The sequence below is a fragment of the Anas acuta genome, chromosome 3, assembly GCF_963932015.1.
Source record: "Anas acuta chromosome 3, bAnaAcu1.1, whole genome shotgun sequence".
Classification (NCBI taxonomy): domain Eukaryota; kingdom Metazoa; phylum Chordata; class Aves; order Anseriformes; family Anatidae; genus Anas; species Anas acuta.
This window is the reverse complement of record NC_088981.1, coordinates 24,769,358-24,789,387: the sequence shown is the minus strand read 5'-3', so window position 1 is coordinate 24,789,387 and position 20,030 is coordinate 24,769,358. Positions and strand designations below refer to the sequence as shown.

The following is a 20,030-nucleotide window of genomic DNA, read 5'->3' as shown; positions in this document are numbered from 1 at the left end:
TGCACCCCGGTGCCCGCAGCTGTTCACACCTGCTCACACCCTCCTCGCACCGCAGAAAGCAGGAAATTGGCTCCTGGTGGCTGTTTGCACTGCTGCCAGGGTGTTTTCCCGTTGATGGAGTATTGCAAAACTGCACAGCACCGCGCTGCTCCCCTGGGATTTAAAAGAAGCTGCGTGCTTTTTCTTGGCTCCGCTAGGACCAGCAGGAGAGCAGCACGTAGAGCATCAGGGATGCCTGCCCTGCGATGCCAATGAGTTGAGGGAAATCCTGAGCTGCTCCTCCTGGCAGGTTTTCCAGCAGCAGGCAGCTCTCCCTGCCCTGCCCCACAGCCTTGTCCCACACGCAGCCTGCCTCTGCTGTTGGCAGCCGCCTGGCCCGGCAGCTCACACCGTGGTGGGGGACAGGGAGCAATGAATGAGCTGCTCACGTGCACTGAGCCCTTAACCGTAAGTGCCAAGACAATGTTTTTTCAGGCTTTCAATTCATATACCTGCTACATTTTTGTCATTCTCCTTGACCACCCACCACACACACACACTAAAGCCCATTCCCCTGCAAGCCTTGCCAATCCTTTTCTGTGCAGTGAGGGAAAGGCAGGACAGAGGTGCAAGGGGATGCAGCACCCTGCCAGTGCACAGACCATGGGTTCGATGTGGGACGTGAGAGCAGGACTGTACGTGCACCCCACTGCTATCCGGGCAGCCTGCTGCCTTGGGAAATCATCTTCATCTGGTGTCTGCAGCTGGCTGGCTGAAATGCTGATGTTTGCGTTGTTTACAGGAGGCCCCGGTCACAGATTTCAATTTCCTCAGATTTAGGGTATTTTGGATCTGTGGTTTGGCCTCTTGTTCAGAGTCAGGGACTGGTTGTTTTAAGTGGAGAGAGGAGTTTACACGATAAATCCCATTTACACAGTGGTGGGAAGTAGCTGGATTCATCCAGTGCGTTTGCATAGCTTAGAACACAACACGCCTAGATTTCAAGAGCAGTTCATTCCATGAGCTACGGAATTTAAAGAGCACAATTTCCTACAGATGTGTCCCTTATTTGCTACAACCCCACTGAATCAAGCCCAGTTCCTCCACAATATTCCCTAAGGCTTCCTCCACCACTTGGTATTTTCATCTCCTTTCCCAGTCCCCACCTCCACCTGACTTCCAGTCAGACTAAGCCTTCTAAATGAATCCAAACTGTATTTTTTTACAATTTTTGCAAATGGAGCGACAAGCAGTGGGTGCAGTAGGCTAACACGAGCTCCAGGTCAGGGGGAGAAGGAGGAAGGACGGGGGAGTCCACCCCTTCTGGAGCCGGTGCAGGGGTGATGTGCAAGCAGCAAAAATTCCCTCCCCAGAGCATCTGGGGAGGCCAGAGCACTGTAAATAAGCTCTGCATCCTGTGAGCGTCTTGGGCCCTTGCAGTGCCAGGAGACATCAGCCCTACCCTGTTAACGCCTGAGTTTGCTCCAGAGCAGATTTCATCAGTGCCACTGGATACGTCTTTCCTCTTTCAACAGGAGACACCCAAGTTAACCTAAACCCCCATAACTTCCATTAAGCAATGCTATCATATTAAAAGAAAACAAACTAATGGAAAAAAAGCCAAGTTCTGGCAGTTTGCATCATGATATGAAGACAGATTTCCAGGCAGTTATGTGCACAGGGTCTGCAGATCATTTCGGTGTGCAAGCCAATGCTGTCAAAGTGGGAGGTAACAGTGTCAAAGCTATTGATGATGGGAGCTGTGCTCACACAAAGGAGCAAATCCTTCCTGGTGCAGGTCCAGGTGCCACAGAAATGTTCCCCGCCTGTATCTCCTTCCCTCTACTTTGGACCAACTTGTTTTCTCCTTTCTGCTCCTACAAACCACAGTGGGCTCATCCAAAAACCTGTCATCCGCTTTAACAAACGGGTGAAATAAACTTCCCAGCATCATCCTCGGCAACCTGCCACCGAGAAACTGCTGCAAGATATGACAAGACAAACATCGCCTTTGAATGCTACGTGAAGAGGAAATGAATGACGCCCACTTGGAAGAAGTGGCATCGGGGCCCTGCGGAGCTGATCTGCAGGTGTGCCCTGACCAAGGCTGGATGGGGTGCCACCATGATGTAAGGGTGCGCTCCCCTTGGGACCCTTAAGGGCTTGCTGGTCACACCAAGAGCCCCATCTTGGCTGTCCATATCAAAGCAGAATGAGTTTTATTGGCCTGGGCAGATAGCACCGGTGGGGCTCTCCAGAAGATGTGGAGACATCGTCAGGGCAGCTGCAACTTGTTTGGTTGAATTGCCTATAAAAAGGCCAATGCCCAAGGCAAGCTTTTTCTTTGCTGCTGTTAGGTATGGAAGTTTTTTTCTCCTTGCAGGTATGGATGCTAATTTTCTTACTTGTTTCTCTACTCTTTGAGTAAGAAACTATTGGGTACAAGGCCCTCAAAGTAGCGTATTTGAGATAGTGCTACAGGGTATGTGACTGAGGTGTGCTTTTTTTTTTTTTTTTTCTGGAGCAAGGCAGATGCAGGAGCTAGGATAAGTTATACATCAGCCTCCCAAAGCCAGGAGATATCTACAACTGTTCACATTGGGAGCTGTCTGAAAGGAGGGAGTTATGGAGGGCATCTGCTCCTAAGCCGAGCAAGGACTCAGGCAGCACCAGCACTGCCAAGTGCCTTCAGCAAGCAAGATCTTTGCTTGGGGTCTTTTCAAGTGTGTTTCAAGGCCACTGTGGATCAGCCTGTTAGAGGAGAAAGTGGAAGAGATGGATAGATAGAAAGGAGTTGAAGAGAGCATTGAAGGAGGTCTTAGGTCTCCTCCTAGTCTTGGATGGAAAGGGCAGCTGGGGCAGGGCTGAGGTTAGGATGGGGTGGGGAGGTGGAAGGATCTGTACAGACTGTGTTTTTAAACAGTCACAGTGACTGTCAAAAGGTGACTGCAAGAAAGTATCATAATGGAATGAGGAAAAGGAAGTGTCAGTGAGTCTAGACCAGGCAAGAGGAAAAAGTTAACCTTTAACTTATAAAGCTGGTAAGGGGAAGAGGACTTGTTGGGAGGTAAGTACACCGGGGGGGCGAGACAGAAGCATGGTGTGCTAGCCTGTCTGTTTGGAGACCTTTGAGCTTCCTGAAGGTTGCACAACTGCCATGTGCTCAGCTGCTTGGCCAGCAGAATCTGGCTGTGGAGCTGTGTCTGGGCATCAGCAGTGGGTAGTGGTGGTCCTGGGGGAAGTGGTTGGATGGCTGAGCTCTCCTCCATGTCATCCTGCTCAGGTCTGATCCGTGCTGTGCTGCTGCCCTTGCAGTGAGTAGCTCCTTCTAAGGGAATGGCACAGCATACAAAATGCACTGAAGCACTGCCGTTTAAAGGTGATGAATGGCTCGTCCTTCTAGTTCTTTGCTTTTAAAGCTTCTCACTGCCAGGGACCCAACATAAAACACAAAAATGTAGCGTGCTCTTCTTGGAGAGACTTGAGTTATTTCTGCTTGGTGCCTCTAATCTCAAAAGCACATCAGAGAAATGTGTAAAGGATGTAGTTCTTGCCCCAGAGATACAATCTAAGCCTAGATGAAGCATAACAAAAAAGATGACATAACACCTTGGTACCTTTTCCTCCTATTATAGTGATAAGTTTTGTGACCTCTGCTAAATTTGTGAAGACCATTGGTGGTGATTGTATGCCTATACATGTATACATGTGTACATATACGTATATGTAACCATTGTCTTACCTCCAGCTGCTAAATTTTTATCCCATAAATAACTTGAAATGAAGGAGACCTTAATGATGCTTGATGGACATGGGGGATGAAGAGGAAAAAGCAGAGAAGTGAGAGTTTGCCATGGCCTGCTCAGCTGTATGCACTGATGTGGCAGGTCACACCTACTCTTATGTGTCTTTGGGAAGTGGAGACACCATCTCTACCAGTTCATTGTTCATTAGGGCATTCATTAACTGTGCTGGTGGTGAATGTGCTGCCTGGAACAAATCTTTGACTTTCAGTGGCTGTGCTCAGGTTTGCTCGCTCACAGTGAACTTTGGGTTGCTCTTATTACCATGTCTTGTTACAAAAACATTCTTCTTGTCTGGAGAGTGGGGATAATCCTTGGTTATCTTTCTGCCAGGGGTTCTGATAATTAATTATTTAATACTCATAGAGCACTTAGCTATTTGGTTACCTCTTGATAGAATCATATATCACCTTGGCTGTCAAACCACAATAGCACCTTTTCAGCTGTGCTGGAGATGCAGCAAGAGATAGTAAAACATCCCTGCTGCCTGAAAACACTGAGTGGCTGACTCTACCTTTATCAAAGTAAACCACAACAGGTTTCACTACTTGAATGAAATAAAGCCTGAAAGGAGATATGAGAAAGAGACAGTGAGGAGATTAATGCTAGGCTTGATGGAAGGCTTCCTGGCTGGCTGCTCTTGCACAGAAAGTCCCTTAGAGAAGACAATTAGTGGGTTTTAAGCACATGCTGGCAGCACTGCTTGCAGCACTGCTTCACCCAGTGTCATCCGTGTTGTGCACGCTCTCTTCCCCTCTCGTGGGTTTGAATGATTTTTTCGTGGCCGTGTGGCTGGGCTGCCCTTTGTTTTGTGGCTGTGGGGACGGGCTTGTCCACAGCGCACTGCAGAGGCGGAGCAAGGTGGGGGGAGCAGAGTGTCTGTGCTAAAATGTCACCTCCTGCCTCAGTGGGTGTATGGCAGTGGGAAGGAAGGCCGATAGCCACCTGCAGTGCTGGGAAGTGGCTCCTCAGTACCGAGGGGTGTCCCCGCAGGCTCTGCTGCGTGTGCTGGGGCAGCCTGTGTCAGGCAGGAGGTCAGGCTGGGTGCTGGAGCAGCCAACCTGAGTCACTTGCTCCGTAACCTCTGGTCCCCGTAGGCAAACGGTGATGAGGCAATGCTCGGTGCTGCTGGCTGTGAGCCATGGCAGTGCTGTGCCACAGCAGAAGGCCTGTGCTCCGTGCTGCTGTGTGGTGTGGAGAACAAGGCAGGCTGCTGCTTCTCTTAGACCAGGCATGAAATCGATAGTTTGAAGCCAAGATGAATGTCAGTGCAAGTCAGATGTTACGGACCTCAGCAGACCTGAGTTTGATTTAGTATCTTAAATTCAGGCATCGATCTGTTCTGGCCCTTGTTGTAGTTCGTGCCCTGTTCACTCTTTGGATAGAGTGGGTAGACTGAGATCATCCCACTTTACCACTACAAAGAGGGCACAAATATGAAGCTTTTCATCCTCAACATCCAGAACAGGCTTTTGTGTGTTCAGATGTCTTGAAACCCAGCTACAATCTGTTGTTGGATTTGCAGAATGACAGGCTTACTGAGCTTTCTAAAACCCAATACCCAAGCTCTCCATTTTATCATGGTTTTTATTACCTATCTTAAAAGTGGGATTTTTAAGTCACGTTGAAGTAAAGCTTCAATTACATCCTGTTAATAAGTAATCACTTAATTATGACCTAGTGCAAGATCCCACCCCACCAAAGACTGGTGTTTAGAGGATTATGCCTGCAGGGATGAGGACAGTTTAGTTTCAGAGCTGTATCTCCTTGGAGTGACTGTTCCTGATGGATTGTGAACAAAATTGTATTGTGAAATATATGTCCTTATTGGAGTTGCTGTTAACTTCATAATTGCTCTGTAATTACTAAAGAGAGAGTATCTTGCACTTCTGACAGCCAGGTGCACGTATTGCTTAATCTGTCTCCATTATTGACTTGGCTCAGTTCCTGCGGGTGCTTTCCTATTTTCTTTCAGTTGTGCAATACCAAAACTGACTAAACGGCGCTTCTGCTGTTTTGTTCCTGCTTAGGAGCTAACAACAAGAGCAAATAGAGGTGAAGTTCAGAGAAACTGGAGAGGCTGCCTGCTGCTGGAGGGAGCAGGGCCTGGTCAGCCCTCCTGCCCACACGGGCTGCTGCAGCTTGATACGAGGTGACAAGATGGCTGCTGGAGGAGAGGTGGAGGGTCTGCCTCCTGGACAGCTTCTCATGGGAGTTTGGGCTTTAAATAAAGGTTTATCTCACTGTGATCAAGAGTGGGACAGCAATGAAAGTAACAGTGGGTTCTCAGCAGCTTCAGGAGTGCTTCCTGCCCTGGGAAGTGCTATCCCTGTCCTGTAGTATACTGGGTCCGAGCTTGTGCTAAAACATTGCGGGTTGCCAGGTTTTCCTGAGGCTGGGGGATACTTCAGTAGCCTGGGCTACATGCACTGACATCCTAATAGAGTCTTATGAAAGGGCTTCTTGGTGTAATCAAGCAGCAGATAAGGCTGGGGAGAGAGATTGAGAACCTAGCTCCTCTCCCATAGGCACTCTTTGAGCACAGAGAGCTGAATGCGTGAAAGTTTTTAACTGTTTTCACTTACATGTAAAGAATACATTTATTCCTCTGAAAAAAAAAAAAAAAGAAAAATGTTTCTGGACTACATGACCAAGGAACAGCAATCTCATGGGAGTACTGTCACGTTTTGGCTCCCCAGCAGAGCAGAAAGCAGTGGAACAGCTCACTCCAAGTGCAACATACTTGTCAGGTGTGTACCACCCATGCAAGGCTTATGGAGCCCAGGGGTGTTGTTGTTAGCCCCCAGCTGTGGGGGAACACCTGCCCAGCTCCCTGGTGCCCCTGTGCTCAGGCTGCCATGAGCGTGTTTGCTCTGCTCCTGCACCTGGGGCTGTGTCACTGCCCTTGTGCTCTGCTCTGATGGGGAGGTGGGTCCACCTTGGGTGCAGAGACAAACTTTCAGGATGTTTGTGTCACCTTTCCCTTTGGTGATGTCTCTGAGGTCACACGGTGCCAGCATATTCTCCTGTTCCTTGTCCTAATGGGCTAAATGTGTAGAAATGTCTGCCCTGCCTGTTCTCAGTTGTCTGCTTGTCCATGCAGGGTAGGCAAGGCAGAAGACTTTCTGCCTCCTTGAGCTAGTAGGACTGCACTTCGTGTTATAATAGGTGAGCTTTTTGGTTGCTGCAGCTCCCCTTTTCCCATTTCCTCTCTCATTACTACCTATTTTCTGCTGAGGAACTTTTTAAACATGAGACAAAGCAAAACAGACTTGTTTCGGGCGGCATTGCACAAGAGCAGAAGGGGGAATTTTTTTTATTTCAGTAAACAGTCGAGCCTTCAAGGCCTTGCAGTCGGTGCAGTTCTAGGAAACACTTTAAACCGGAGAAGGATATGAGACTTTGTGACTCATGCTTTTTATAGATTACCAGTTTCACAGCCTTGGAGGCTGATAACCCCAGAGAGCAGGTGCAGCAAGCGTGGTGTGAAGGCCTCACCATGCAGGCAGGTAGCTGCTGCAGTGCAGACATGGGGACCTGTGGCCTCACGTGTGAGGATGCCCTCATCCTCCCAGCCTCTGCTGCTGCTCTGGGTGTTAGCTGCCATGTTGGCTTTGGGATTTGGACTGGACACGTGCCTGTGTTGGGCTGGTGGTTCCAGAGGGTGACTACATGCACCCTGATGTGAAACTGTAGGCTTAGAGGGAGCAGGAAAAAAAAAGGCTGTTTGGGGAGGCTGGAGGCTATAAGGAGGGATCTGGGCAGAAGCAGCTGCTTGCCACAGGGTGGGGGAAAAAAATCAGTTTCATGTACCCACAGGCATACATCCTAACAGGGATGAGAGCATGTGGGGTAGGCACTGGGCTCAGCGTGCTGGGGCTGGAGGGAAGCTCTGCGTGCAGCCCATTTTGTGCACAGTGTTATTGCTGCTGCACCTTTGCTCCCAGTAGATTTATGGCTTCTCATGCAACTTTTGCCAGTAAATGGAAGTGGCTTGATTGGGAAGTGGAAGAGATGCAAATGCAGCATGACTGCACTTTATTAGATACAGTTGCAGGACAGTTAATGGTTCAGCTTGGGATTAATGCTGGAATCTAAGTGCAACTCTGCAGTAGTTTACAACATAGTTGTTTTTGTAGCTACAAAACCTTCTTTTCCCTTGGTTGTGGCATGCTCCTGCATGTTGTCCCTTCAGATACCATGTGTCCAGGTGCTTTCTACACAGATGCAGAGCAAATGTTAGGCCTACTGCTCCAGGAAAACAGCCCGGACCTCTGCATCTGCTATCAGCCAGATGGGAATCGGCTCCTTTATGCCTGTTTCTGTTTTAGTCTCCTCCTGAGAGTGTTTTCCCCCAGATGCTTGGTTCTCACTGGAAACTTTCATGTGGGAGCATTGTTTTTAAAGGGCTCTGATAAGTGTGATCCCACAGCTGGTCTGAGTGCTGGCACGAGGCCCCCCTGGGCACGATGCCCCATGCTGTGGGGTGCTGCTGGCCCAGTGCACCTTGTGGTGCTGATGCTGGGGTGCAGCTTGGCCTGATGGCGTGGAGCATGTGCGCTGGTATGTACAGACCTTTGTGGCTGAGTCTCTGCTGTGTGCAGGGGCTTGCACAGAGGCAGGAGGATGGTGCCCATTGGCTGCTGCCTCAGTTACCTTGGGGTAAGTTAGCCAGGTTGTAGATTAACTGTGCCCTAAAGCCCAGCAATTTCAGAGCCATTATAGATATGCCATAATGTGTATCTGTTTGACTTCATTCCTTCTTAACTCTGTTTCTCAAAGGCAAATAGACTAAACACAGGCTGTCCCTGCAGCCCAGGCTAATGCAGGCTGCTGTTACCTGCCTTCACCCCAAACAGGGTGGGATGGGATGTTCCCTGCTGCCCTGCCAGCAGCTTCTCATCCTTCCTGCGTCTTGTGAGGACGTCTGGGGGTGTCAGTCATGCTGCTGGGCACGTGCTGTGGAGATGGCCAGAAGAAATAAGGGAGAAAAATAACTCAGAAGGATTTTCTTTCAGTATTTTCTTGTCCACAGACCCACTTCTCTTTTAATGAATGCACTATTGGCACAGCCCTCAAACAAATGCAGAAGGCATTGGGAAACGTGTGTTGACTTATAGACAGCTGGAGCGTTAGTGTGGTTCACAGAAACACCCATTGCTGAGAAAGTACTCATAAAAACAAGCAGCCGCTCACAATAGCTTAACACTTCCACTTCTGGCTGGGACAAGGAAGTGCTGACTCCTTAGGAAAACAAGTGTGCAGACGTGCGCAGGTATAGCTGAACTGTAGGAGGGATTTGGCTTCCAAACAGCTCTGATTCATCCGTAGGAATCCATTCACTTGGCCCTTGCAGTGTGGCTGGGGTCAAAGCTCCAAGTGAGAGGAGGAAGGGGGTTTTGGGTGGCATGGGAAGGAGAGAAGGGGAAAGACAAATCCAGACCCAGATTTTGCAGCCACCTTCTGTTCCTACCACGGCAGAAATCAAAACCCAGATCCAAGCATCCCTTCCCTGTAGGACGGGGGAGCACAAAGTTTGCCTCATGGGCATGTCTCTCATGTTCTTCTCTGTCTCTGGAATTGTGCTACTGAGCTTGTGAGCAGAAAATAAAGTCGATAGCATCGACCTCTGCAAAACTCTGTGCATGCTGCAACAGTCTGGTGTGTGTCTACAGGACTTCAGTGCTCTGGAGAAGCAGTTCTGGCACAGGGTGTTGGTGGAGGGCACTGGGGAGCCCTGGGCAGGGAGGTTGCATGGCAGCAGGGCCAAGGCAAGAGGGGTTTCACAGAGGCACAGCTCTTTGGGAAAGCCTCCTTCATTCTCCCTGGAGATATACCTAGTAGTGGTTTAGGCAAGGAGGTGTTTCCCTGAGGGTAGCACTCAGTCTCAAATTACTCAGTTTGACCCTTCTTTCTCAGTTTTCACCTTTGCAACTTAAAAATAATACTAAAAAATCTACCTACTCCCTAAAGTTGAGAGATCTCAGCTGTGGAGTTGACAAGGTGGGTTTTGAAACAGGGAGCATCGTGTGAGCTTGAAGATGGCCGAAAGCGCAGCGCTGCTCGCTGAGGGCAGCCTATCTGGTGGCACATCCTCATCTGCGTCCAGGCTGTTGGAAGGAAACATTCCCGCCCAGAGCATACACTGACACCCTCTCCCTTTGCAAGCAGAATTAATCATCCTTATGTGCCATATTCCATTTTAATTTTTATTGCGCAGCCCGAGATTAATGGTTAATGTAGTACATCTCCCCATCTCCACTCCCATTAGAGTGGAGCGCTTTTGAATAACTATTAACTTCGCAGTTAACCGAAAGAAAATTGTTAATCATCGACAAGCTTATGTTGCATAAAAATCACTCTCTGTAACCTTCTGGCTGTGGGAGAGCCCTTTCCTCAGCACTGACCTTCAACGACACCTGGTACCTGCAAAACAAAATCAGATGGCACAGCCTTATCTGCTAGCCAAGGTCAGGAACGGTGTGAACCAGCAGAGCTATGCTTTGTGTTTCCCAGAGCTGGTGGTGTTGAGTTCTCCTAGCCAAGAAGACACTGTTCTCTGGGTCCCCAGGAAGCAGCTACTGAGCGGTGTGTTTATTTTTTTAACTTAGCAGGTTGGGGCTGATCTGCAGAGCACCTGGTGCCACGGGGATGTGCGCTGTGGCAGTGCAGCCGGTCCTTCCCTTGGCAGGAGGGTCTGGGTGTGCGTGCTGGGATGGGGACGAGGTCTTGTCCAGGCATCAGATGCTTGCCAGTGATGCTTCTGCTGCTTTCTCCCTGCCGATGGACCACGCAGCTGAGCAGGGCCGCAGAGGTGCGGTCTCCCCGTGGAGCACTTACACACGGGCTGTTTGCACCCAGCCGTCCAGGAAATAAATCACAGGCTGTTTGTGAAGTAGGAGGGAAGCACTTGGGGCTGTGAAAGATTAGACCGAGAGCCCTGCGCAACTCCCCTTCTGGCTGTAAAGATGGGCTGCGGATGTTATGTTTTTTAGCTCTTTAAATGATTATTTCTGTGCCAGACTTATTAGGAAAGGTATTGTTGGGATCTTGGCAACGATATAAATACAACTGCAGGCTTTGCAGTCATTCCCCTCTGAGTCTGGTCACTGTCAGGCGTGGAGCTAATAGGCCTGGGACTGTGTGCTACAGTAAACAGCCTCTGCAGCTGCTGGTTGCTGAATGTAACTATATATTGCTCCAAATACAAACATTTCCACATTAGGCATTGCGTGTCCTCCCCCGGCACGGAGCTGCAGCCATTGACCTCGGGAGCCTGCGCTGCGTCAGCTTGGCCGGGCTGCTCCTCGGCCAGCAAATCCCTTCACTTTTTATGACCGTGGCTCTCAAAAGCGAGAGCAACAACCCCAGCTCGGGTCAAGTTTAGCGTGGCCAAGCGTTGCGCAAGCTCCTGCAAGCGGTTCGGCTGCCAGTGGCCATGGGGTGGCCGAGATGGGTCCTGCTGGGGACTGGGGTGAAGAAGGAGGAAGCAGTGGGTGTCCTTGGGGAACAGGGAGCAAACCCTCCTTCTGGACGGGCTCACACAAGCAGAGCTCTGTGCTAATTCAGGTGGTGGAAACCAGCTGGCCAAGCTGAGCGCAGGCCTGCTGGCTCCCGCTGGTGTGTATTGCTGGGGAAAGGCACACGTAGCTCCAGGAGCTCCTGGGACTTTCCAGACATCCCCAGCTGGCCCCACCAAGCCCTGCAGGGGCTTGGAGCCGCTCTCAGCTCTTGCACAGCCTTTGGGCGAGTTGCTTGCCATGCAAGCATGAAGACCTGCGAGGGTGTCCCCAGCTCCCCTGAGCAGGGTGCTTCATCCCCTCTTCTTCCTCCCCTGCTGGTTGCTTTTGCGCCGTGCTGCCCAGGCCCTGCTCGTCTGATTAATTACGTGTTGGCCTGCTTACATCAGCCCTCCTGCCTGCTTCTCTGTGGCCAAGTAAACTACTACTTGCTGCCGCAGGAAAGAAAGAAAGACACCTTTTGCTGCTTGGCCGAATCCAGGCTGGATCAGCTGGCCAGGTGCACAGCCAATTTCCATTGCTGCTTTGAAGCTCAGAAGTATTTTGAAAATAATAGAGCCTTTAGCCCTGTAAGTAAAAGCCATTCATCTTAGGATGAAAAAGTGCTGGCATGGAAAAATTCCAATGCTATGAAATTCTCTTTTCCTGAATGTCTTGGATACTTGCTGGATTAGGTCCGCTGCTAAGGAGCTCAGGGTTATGAATGTCTCTTTTACAGAAAAGAGCTGCGGAGGAAAAAGGCGAGCGCCGGCACGCTTGTAAGTGGGGCAGCGCGAGATTCCCCACGGACTGGCCATTTGTGAGATTGCTTTTAGAGGCACGGGCAGCATCGCTGCAGCGAGCCGAGGTGGTAGTAAATACCCTGTTGTAACCACAGCCGTTACCGAGCCCCCAGGGTATAGTACCAGCAGAATACCTTATATAAACAAAAGTGAAGGACTATTGGCTTGGCTCTGCACGGCTGTTTAATAATGCTCCACACGGAGAGTGTCGGAGTGTTTTACGGGCGCTAATGAAATTAGCTGCTTTCCATCCAGGAGACACCCGGGCAGGAGAGGACATTCTGCAGCCCCTGGCCGACTTTACAGCCACCTCCTGGCTGGTTTCCACCACCTGGCATGAGGGCAGTGTTGGGTAGAGGTGGGCCTTGTGTCTGCTCGCAGTGGTTGAGCTCCAAGACTTCTCCCGTATGGCTGCTGACTGCAAATAGCAGCTGTCTGGGTGCTGGGGACACTGAAGTTGGGCCCTCCTGCTTGGGTTGTGCAATGCTGAAGCTGAGCTCTTCAGCCTAGGCACGCTCTGCACCATTTTGGGACTGTGTTTCCCTCCCTGCTCAGCAGAGCCAGCACAATCTCCTCACAGGGAGTTTCACTTTTTCTTGGTAGGCTGCTTCTCCTTCCTGGCTGCCAGGTCTGAACCACAGAGCGTTTTCTGTTTGGATCCGACCCTTTCCGGAGCATTTGCCTTGCACCCTAATTTTCTGACCTCTTTGGGTGAAAGGGGAAAATGTAAAGGCTGATTTAGCATGGAAGCCCAATAGAGGGAAAGTTGCCTGCAATGTTCTTGCCCTTCTTACGCACAGTAGTTTTGTCACAAACACCAGTGCTGGCCCTGGGGTTGTTATTGGAGCTACCACTGCTGATGTGCTTTAAATAGATCCTAAGCAAACCTCTCTGTTTGTTTTTCTTGACATGGTACTGACTGGTGCTTTCCAAGAAAAAAGAAAAAAAATGCTGAATTCACAGTGGTGACTTTGATTCCATCTGGCAAAAGCAAACTGATCTCTGAAATGAGAAAGGCACGGCCATGAAGAGGAAAAGTAAACGGGTTGCTGTGAGAAGCAGCCTTTTCCTTCTGACCCAGTGTCTGCAAGTCACCAAGTCTTGCCGGTGCTTGGTTAGGAGACCCCTTTCTGTCACCAGCACACCGAAGAGCTTTCCAGGTACATGACATCCGCATATGGGGTTTTGCAGCTGATTTCATAAAGCTTGCTGCACTTTACCCGCTCTGCTAGGTAAATATTTTGCTTCCAAATCATCATTTGCCTTGCTGGGTCGTTGGCAGGCTGAGACCTTTGGAGCTTTTTGAGTATTCAGCCGCCCCTGCGATGAAGCCAGCTCCAGCCAGCGCTCAGGAGCATGGAAACGGGAGCTTTTCTGTTGGGGCCCGTGGTTATCTGCTCGATCCCTCACAGAGGCACCCGAGCCGTGTGCGTGGGTCAGCTGTCTGGTCTGAGTCACTATCGCTGCTTGGCAGGCCCGGGGCAGCTCGGTAACATCTGCAGCGATGGCAGCACCTCTGGAAAGTCAATGCCTCGGGGGCGGTGTGAGCGCTCAGCAAGCTGTCACGCTCCTGCACTGCGCCCGCTCTGCTCGCTCCCTCCTGCCAGCAGCAGGAGCTGAAAAGCTGCCCTGCCTTTGTGGAGGCTAACACACGGCTTATTGAAAGAGGTCCCAGTGACTCAAAGTGGAGGAAAAAACACCGTGCTCGGGCGTGAGCCTCCCTTATGAAACACTGGGATGAAAATAGCGTTTTTTTTGTCTCTGCAATCTGACTCCTCCAAGTTCTCCTGAAGGTTTGTTGGCTGGTCTCCATCTCCAGCGCTGCCTGTGCTCTGGGGGCCTGTGGGACATCCATGTGGGCGCCCACGGTTGGTAAAGCTGCCAGAGTGAGAGAGAAATCCCAGAGAGCAGGGCTTCAGCCCCGGTGAGTCACTGGCATTGGCCAGAGGTGAGCTCAGGCTGCGCTGTTTGGATGAACGCTCCTGAGCCTCTGCCTCGGAGATGTGATCTGGGGATGCGTCCCCAAAGTGGGCTTTTCTACCAGCAGGAAACGGCCTTGGCAGGCCTTTAGCTTCACGCTAACAGCTGTAATCTGTTCAGGTTTAGGTCTGAGGCAGGGGAGTCTGCGTGGGCTTTACCACTGCTGCGTGCAGCCAAGCCAGGAGAGGCAGCAGCACGTGAGGAGGTGGTGAGGGCTCCAGGTGATGCTTTGCTCTTCCTCAAACAGAGGAAGAGCCAGGCTGAATGGTAACTGGTCTGAACCGGCCTCTCCATCCCTTGGTGGTGCAGCTGCTCTGACTAGTCAAGGTGTGAATTCGTGAACTTTGCTCAAGGAAGAGGTGGAAAGCCAGTCCGGGGTACAACACTGCATTTTGGAGGTAATTGGTTTTGTAATGGGAAGAGCCAAGCCCCGTATTGCAACACAGGCTGAAATGTGGATGTATCTGAAGGCTTCATCAGATCTGGATCTGAATTTTGTGACTGGCTCTGTCTTAATGACTGCCTGGACTGTGTGCTGCTGAAACCTGAACTGTCTCTGCAAGGCAGCTCCACCTCTGGGGGGAAGCTGCTGACATTACCCTCACACTGAGCATCGGGGGGCTTCTCTGTGCACAGGGTGGTGAAAAACACAGTTTAGTTTTACTTTAGGGCTATGTTCATGCATCTTGTTGGGAATACAAGAGTTGCCAAGGTGAGCTGAGGCCGAATTTTGTTGTCTGATGGTGAGCTGTGGAAGGAGCTAGGGCCCTGGATGCATGCTGCCCTGCCAGCCTTCCCTTTCCACGGCTCCTGCTGGCTTGAGGTCATGGCACGTGAGTTTTAGGGCCGCTTCTGCAAACCATCTGTTGCCATGACATACAGCACTGCCAGCATTAGGCAGTCTCGGTGTGTACTTAAAAATCCCATCCCTGTCTGAGCTGACCGCTGGCCTTTTGTACCGCTGCTTAGAATTTGGGCTTTTTCTCATCTCAGCGATAAGCTCGTGGTGCTTCCTGCTCGGGTTTTTTTCCTCCTGCTCAGTGGTGCCCGGAATATGTGTTAGCAGTCTGCTGATGGAAATGATAATTAGGGGGATTTGTCATGAGAAATGTGCGTGAACTTTTAAAGCTGTCATTCAAAAAAAGATTTTTCACAGTCAACTCTCGATTATCTGTGGGTGCATTATCTGAGTCGCAGATTAAATGTGCTATGTATATAAAAAGAAAACAACAAAAAAAAACCAACTCTTTCAGAGGCATTATGAAGTACACTGCACAATGATTTTTCTTTTTCTTTATAACCTCACACTGTCTTAAACTCTCCTTTCTTTTTTTTTTTTCCAAAGGGAAAGGTGTTAGAGCACGACATTCCTGTAGCCTCACTTACATGCATTTTGTGTCATTTGTTTTGCTTTTCCTTCTTTGCCCTCAGTACGCCAGATACTGAGAACTGCTGGTATCAGATTATCGCCCGTGTGGAGGAGGGCTTGTGACACGGTAACCTTTCCCCAGCTGTTTTCTTCTGGTGCTGCATGAGAGCTTCTGCAATGTGATGCCGAGCAGCCAGATGGGCTGGGGAGGAAGAGGGAGTGCTCTGCCGGGGAAAATGTCTGTACCTGAGGGAGCGTGAGCTGGTGGCACGCAGCTGAAAGAGAAGGGCTGCCTCAGGATCCGTTTGTCAGGTTGGAGAAGTGGCGGCTTGTTAAAAACATGCCTGTTCAGTTAAAAGGCTGAATTGACAGACAAAAGCTTAGCACAAACTCAGCTGCCATCACTTCAAAAGCCCTCACAGCTGAATCAGCACATTTCTGTTTCCATGCATAATGGATGCAACCAGTGTGCCCCTCCGATGGCCATGGTGAGACCTGTGTTCAGCTCCTTAAATTAGTCCTTTATGGTAGCCACTCTCTAGCTGTAGCTTGTTTTCTTCCAGTGCCTCCTTCCCTTCTCATGCCTTTTGTTTCTGCAGACATGAGCAGAGCTCCCAGACAATGATTTTGGGGCTGACCGTGCACTGCTGCCTTGGTACCACCCATGCTGAGATGCCCAAGCTCTTGTTGGCTGGTGTGTGCTCTGCAAATCCTGTGCTGCTGTTGCTTGGGCTCGGTCCCTGTGCTTGTCCCCACAAGGACCCAAATCACCCCCTGGACCTTGGCAATGTTTGGGTCCAGATCCCTGAGTGAGGAAAAAGCTCTCAGAGAAGTGGTACCTGTTTGCTTTAGTGTTGCCTGAAGAGTTTGAAACTAGCTCAGGCTTTTCACTGAAACAAATAATGCAGAGTAAAATATTATTCTGTGATTATTAACACTAATGAAATTCAGATTTACTTCTCTATAATAGTTATAATAGTTTCACTCCTTTCTATTTATTTATTTATTTATTTATTTTGAGCTGGAGAAATAGAGAAGGAATAAGTAACATTTAGAGGAAAAAAATTTGTGAAAGCAGGAAAAAAAAAAAAAGAGTTGACACCTTTTTGTTCCAACCAGAAGGTTTTCAGAAGGCAAATTTTGGCTGATTTTTTTTTTTTCAGTGCCATCCGAGTGATGCCAATGAGCTCTCATGGAAGATGTCACACTTAATAAAACCGCAGGTGAGTGATGGAAGGCCATGAGCCCGTTCACCTGCCTGTAGCCCCAGGTTCCCACTCCGTCCCACCCTGCCTGCTCCGAGAGGACTTCCCAAGTCCTTCCACTGCCTTTTGTGGGGTTTCTGTGCTGTGAATGAACCTCGTGGGCCAGGGCTGCAGCTGGTCCCAGCATGGTGGGATGCGTGGCCTGGTGCAAGCTGTGACCCTGGTGGATGTGTTGCGTGGAGGCCGTGAGAGGCAGCAGTGCCTCCTGATCAGCTCTTTCCAGTTCTCTAGCAGGATTTTTTCCTCCCTCCTGCAGCATGGGAGAGCATGAAAGCTGGCTGTGCTGTGCAGCCGAGGCCCCAGGGAGCCCGAGGAGGAAGGGGGGAGCAGAGGTGGGACCGTGGGGACAGCAGAGCACCGATGGGCCCCGGAGGCACCAGCAACGCTGCTGTTTGCCGTGCTATTTCGGGAAGTTCTCATAAGGTAAACAAGGGCCCCCTCTTGATTCATGGAGGTCATTAGTAAGCCCTAGGATGATATTTACGTTTCTAAGGTATTCGTGCAGGCTCTCTCCCAGACTGCAAGTTCACGGGGAGGAGGTGACCTTCAGCGTTTCTTGTTTTGCCCTGGATCTGGCATGCCGGGGGCCTGCCTGTTTGACTGGAGCGCCTGGGTACTGTAATCAAAATAAATCATCCTTATCGTCGCGGGCGGCGATGCCGCAATGGAAACAGCACCAGGCGCCTGCTCTGCGCTTTGCGAGAATGACATCACGGCGCGGAGCGGGAGGGAAGGTCAGGGGATGAGCCCCAGGCAGCCGCCGACGCCGCTCCTGAGACCGTCCCCGGGGCCAGTAGGCAGCTGTGCGGTGGGACGGGTGGACAGACGGACGGACAGACGGATGGATGAAGCGCTGCGCCTGGCAGGGGGACGGGTCTGGTGTTGATTTTGTGCTTGGGGTACCCGGAGCTTCTCGCGGGTATCTTTTTACTCTCTAAATTGAAATAAGTAATAAACACAAAGTATTTCCAAAGGGAGAAAAGGAGGCAGCGTTGTGATGTTCTGGTCTATCCTACAGCGCTTTTTGTAGCAATTCACATTACATTTGGCAAATTTTACGATGCCCCCAGCTCTCTGTCTCTCCCCTCCCCAGGCAAACTACAAAACATAACTTTTCATTTTGGTTGTCTGGTCTGTTTTGGAGGTTAAAAGGTGTTCAGTGAGTAGTGGAACAATTTAAGACTTTTTTTTCTCCTGTGGATTTATAGGGCTGTCACGGTGCTGAGGGCTGACTTTAAGTGCATTCTTGTAATACTGAGGAAAATGAGCACATCTTACTAGACCTCGGAGAATCCACTCGCACCAGCACTGCTATGGATACCATAATCACAGGAAAAAACTTCACAGTTTGCATGTATTAAAACCCAGCATCTCCATATAAGAGAGAGAGAGAGGCTGAAGACTGGCTTCTCCGATGCCCAGCAAGGTACGGTAATTCTTTCCCTTACAAGGAGGATTTGCAGAGACCCTGTTCAGCTGCATATTTTCACAAAGCTCACAGCAGCAGCTTGCTACCTCCGAGGCTGAAATGTTTCAAAGAGGGTTTTCTGGTTGGTGTCAGGGAAGAGAGGCAGGTGGGGAGATGTGCAGGGAAGAAAGGGCTTGGAGAAGCAGGTCCTGCCTCTGACCGTGAGCAAGGCAGCAGGCTGGCCGTGGGGCAGGGATGAGCGCGAGTGGTGTTTGCGCTCAAGCTGTTTGCTGAGCGCTTTGATCTCCGTGGGTAGGAGATGTTCCTCCCTGGCCACGTGCCCTTCAAAGCCCAGGCCGAGGCACTGGCTCCTCCACCAGCTTCTGCTGTCCCATCTCCTCCCTCCCTGGGTGAGGACGGTCGTGGGGTGCTGCCAGCCCCAGCCATGGGGCTGCATGGGGCAGCCTGCTGGGGTGGCTGGGGAGGGGTCCCCCTCTGTGGAGCCACCCCATGCTCTGTGGTGATTCTCCACGCCCTGGTAGGACAGGGAAAGGGCTTTGCGATGAGTTGCTTTAACGCTGCCACCTCCTTTTCCTCCTGCCTCAAAGAGACAAACCGTAGCTTTGAAGCCTTTGAAACAACATCAAAGGATGGAGATTTCCAGAGGAGCTCAGGAGAGCTGGGTGCACACGTCCCACCGATGGTCAACAGGAGGAGGGTGCTTAATTCTTGGAGGAGCTTTGAAAAGCTTGATCCTACGTGTATGTCCTTGCTGGGGAGGAAGTGAGGAGCAGTAGTTGGCAGCTCTTTGTCTTCGTAACAGGCAGATAGTGCCTTTTTTACTTTTTTTTTTTTTTTTTTTTTACTGCTGGGGGACTGCAGGGGCAGCATGTGCCTGTCAGGATCATCTCACTGCCACCAGCGCCAGTGCCTCCCGCTGCTATCAGCAGTGCTGGCACCCTGAGGTGCAGACGGGACTTGCTGAGAGCTGTAAGTGCTGCTTGGCCCGGAGGGACGTGCCAGCGGGCAGGATCGCGGTGCGGGGCCGCTGCTGGCACCTGACCCCGGGACAGCCCTGCTCAGCCCGTGCTGGACATGGGAGGAGGCTGGGGGCTGCGGCCAGGGCTGGCTTCAACCCTCTCCTGGAGAAAGGCGAAGGAAACTTGGCCTCAGCCTTGCTCGTGTGCTATTTTGGTTCAAGGTAATAACAGGAACTGCGCTGTAAATAAAAATAGACAAGTGAAGAATTTCCCGCGTCTGTCTCCAGTCATTTGTTTCCTCGGGAGGAATTATCCCGCTCCAGAAGCAAATCCTTCTTGTCTGCTTCTTGGAAACTGGGACAATAACACTGAAGGGGAAGAAGAGATTACAGAATCGTCACAAGGGGTGACAGTGGCACATCACACACCCGGTGCCAAAAATGCATCCTCTGAAGCAAATAATAGCCCTGCTCGCCGGGGCTCGTCCTGACAACGTGACCGCTGGCAGCAGCTGCTCCTGGTGTAGGGTGGGTGCCCTGTTATCTCCTGGCTGCCTGGGGGACGATTCTACATTCCCCTTGGTTGGCTCCGTGCATCCCTCCCCTCTGGCCCATCACCCAAATTTCAGTGGCTGCCAGCAGCACCGAGCGTTCCTCCCGCAGTGAGGCAGGGGTGCACGGGCTGCCTCCCTGTCTCCTTTCACACACAAAAATGCTTATTATTCTGTCCTTTTCGTGCAAAGGCTGAATTCCTGGGCGTACTTTTTTCTCCTTGTAGGAACCAGGTATCCAACTCTACCCACTGAATTCCCACAGACACATGGCTCTGCTGAGTGCTGGAAAAATTGACCCTAACATCTTGACGTGCTCTGTTTGCCCCTCTGATGGTGCTAATGGGTGCTTGTTTGCTCCCTTTCAAATTAGTATTCTGGCTGTTTGAGGAAA

General features: G+C 50.7%; 2 long non-coding RNA genes across 5 annotated transcripts; both read left to right on the top strand.

The window, feature by feature from the left end:
- Window positions 1-2,328: 2,328 nt before the first annotated feature.
- Window positions 2,329-19,353, top strand: LOC137853636 (uncharacterized). 4 transcript variants are annotated; one of them, XR_011094617.1, is made up of 5 exons: window positions 2,329-2,362; window positions 13,019-16,656; window positions 16,955-17,121; window positions 17,907-18,124; window positions 18,989-19,353. It is a non-coding gene; the product is annotated as an uncharacterized lncRNA (long non-coding RNA). The 4 variants fall into 4 exon arrangements; XR_011094615.1 differs by lacking the exons at window positions 17,907-18,124; window positions 18,989-19,353 and adding an exon at window positions 17,204-17,897 and having other exon boundaries at window positions 13,019-13,244; window positions 13,367-16,656; XR_011094616.1 differs by lacking the exons at window positions 17,907-18,124; window positions 18,989-19,353 and adding an exon at window positions 17,204-17,897 and having other exon boundaries at window positions 13,019-15,921; window positions 16,033-16,656.
- On the top strand, window positions 9,439-10,695 carry LOC137853639 (uncharacterized). The gene is made up of 2 exons (XR_011094619.1): window positions 9,439-10,252; window positions 10,394-10,695. It is a non-coding gene; the product is annotated as an uncharacterized lncRNA (long non-coding RNA).
- Window positions 19,354-20,030: the final 677 nt, after the last annotated feature.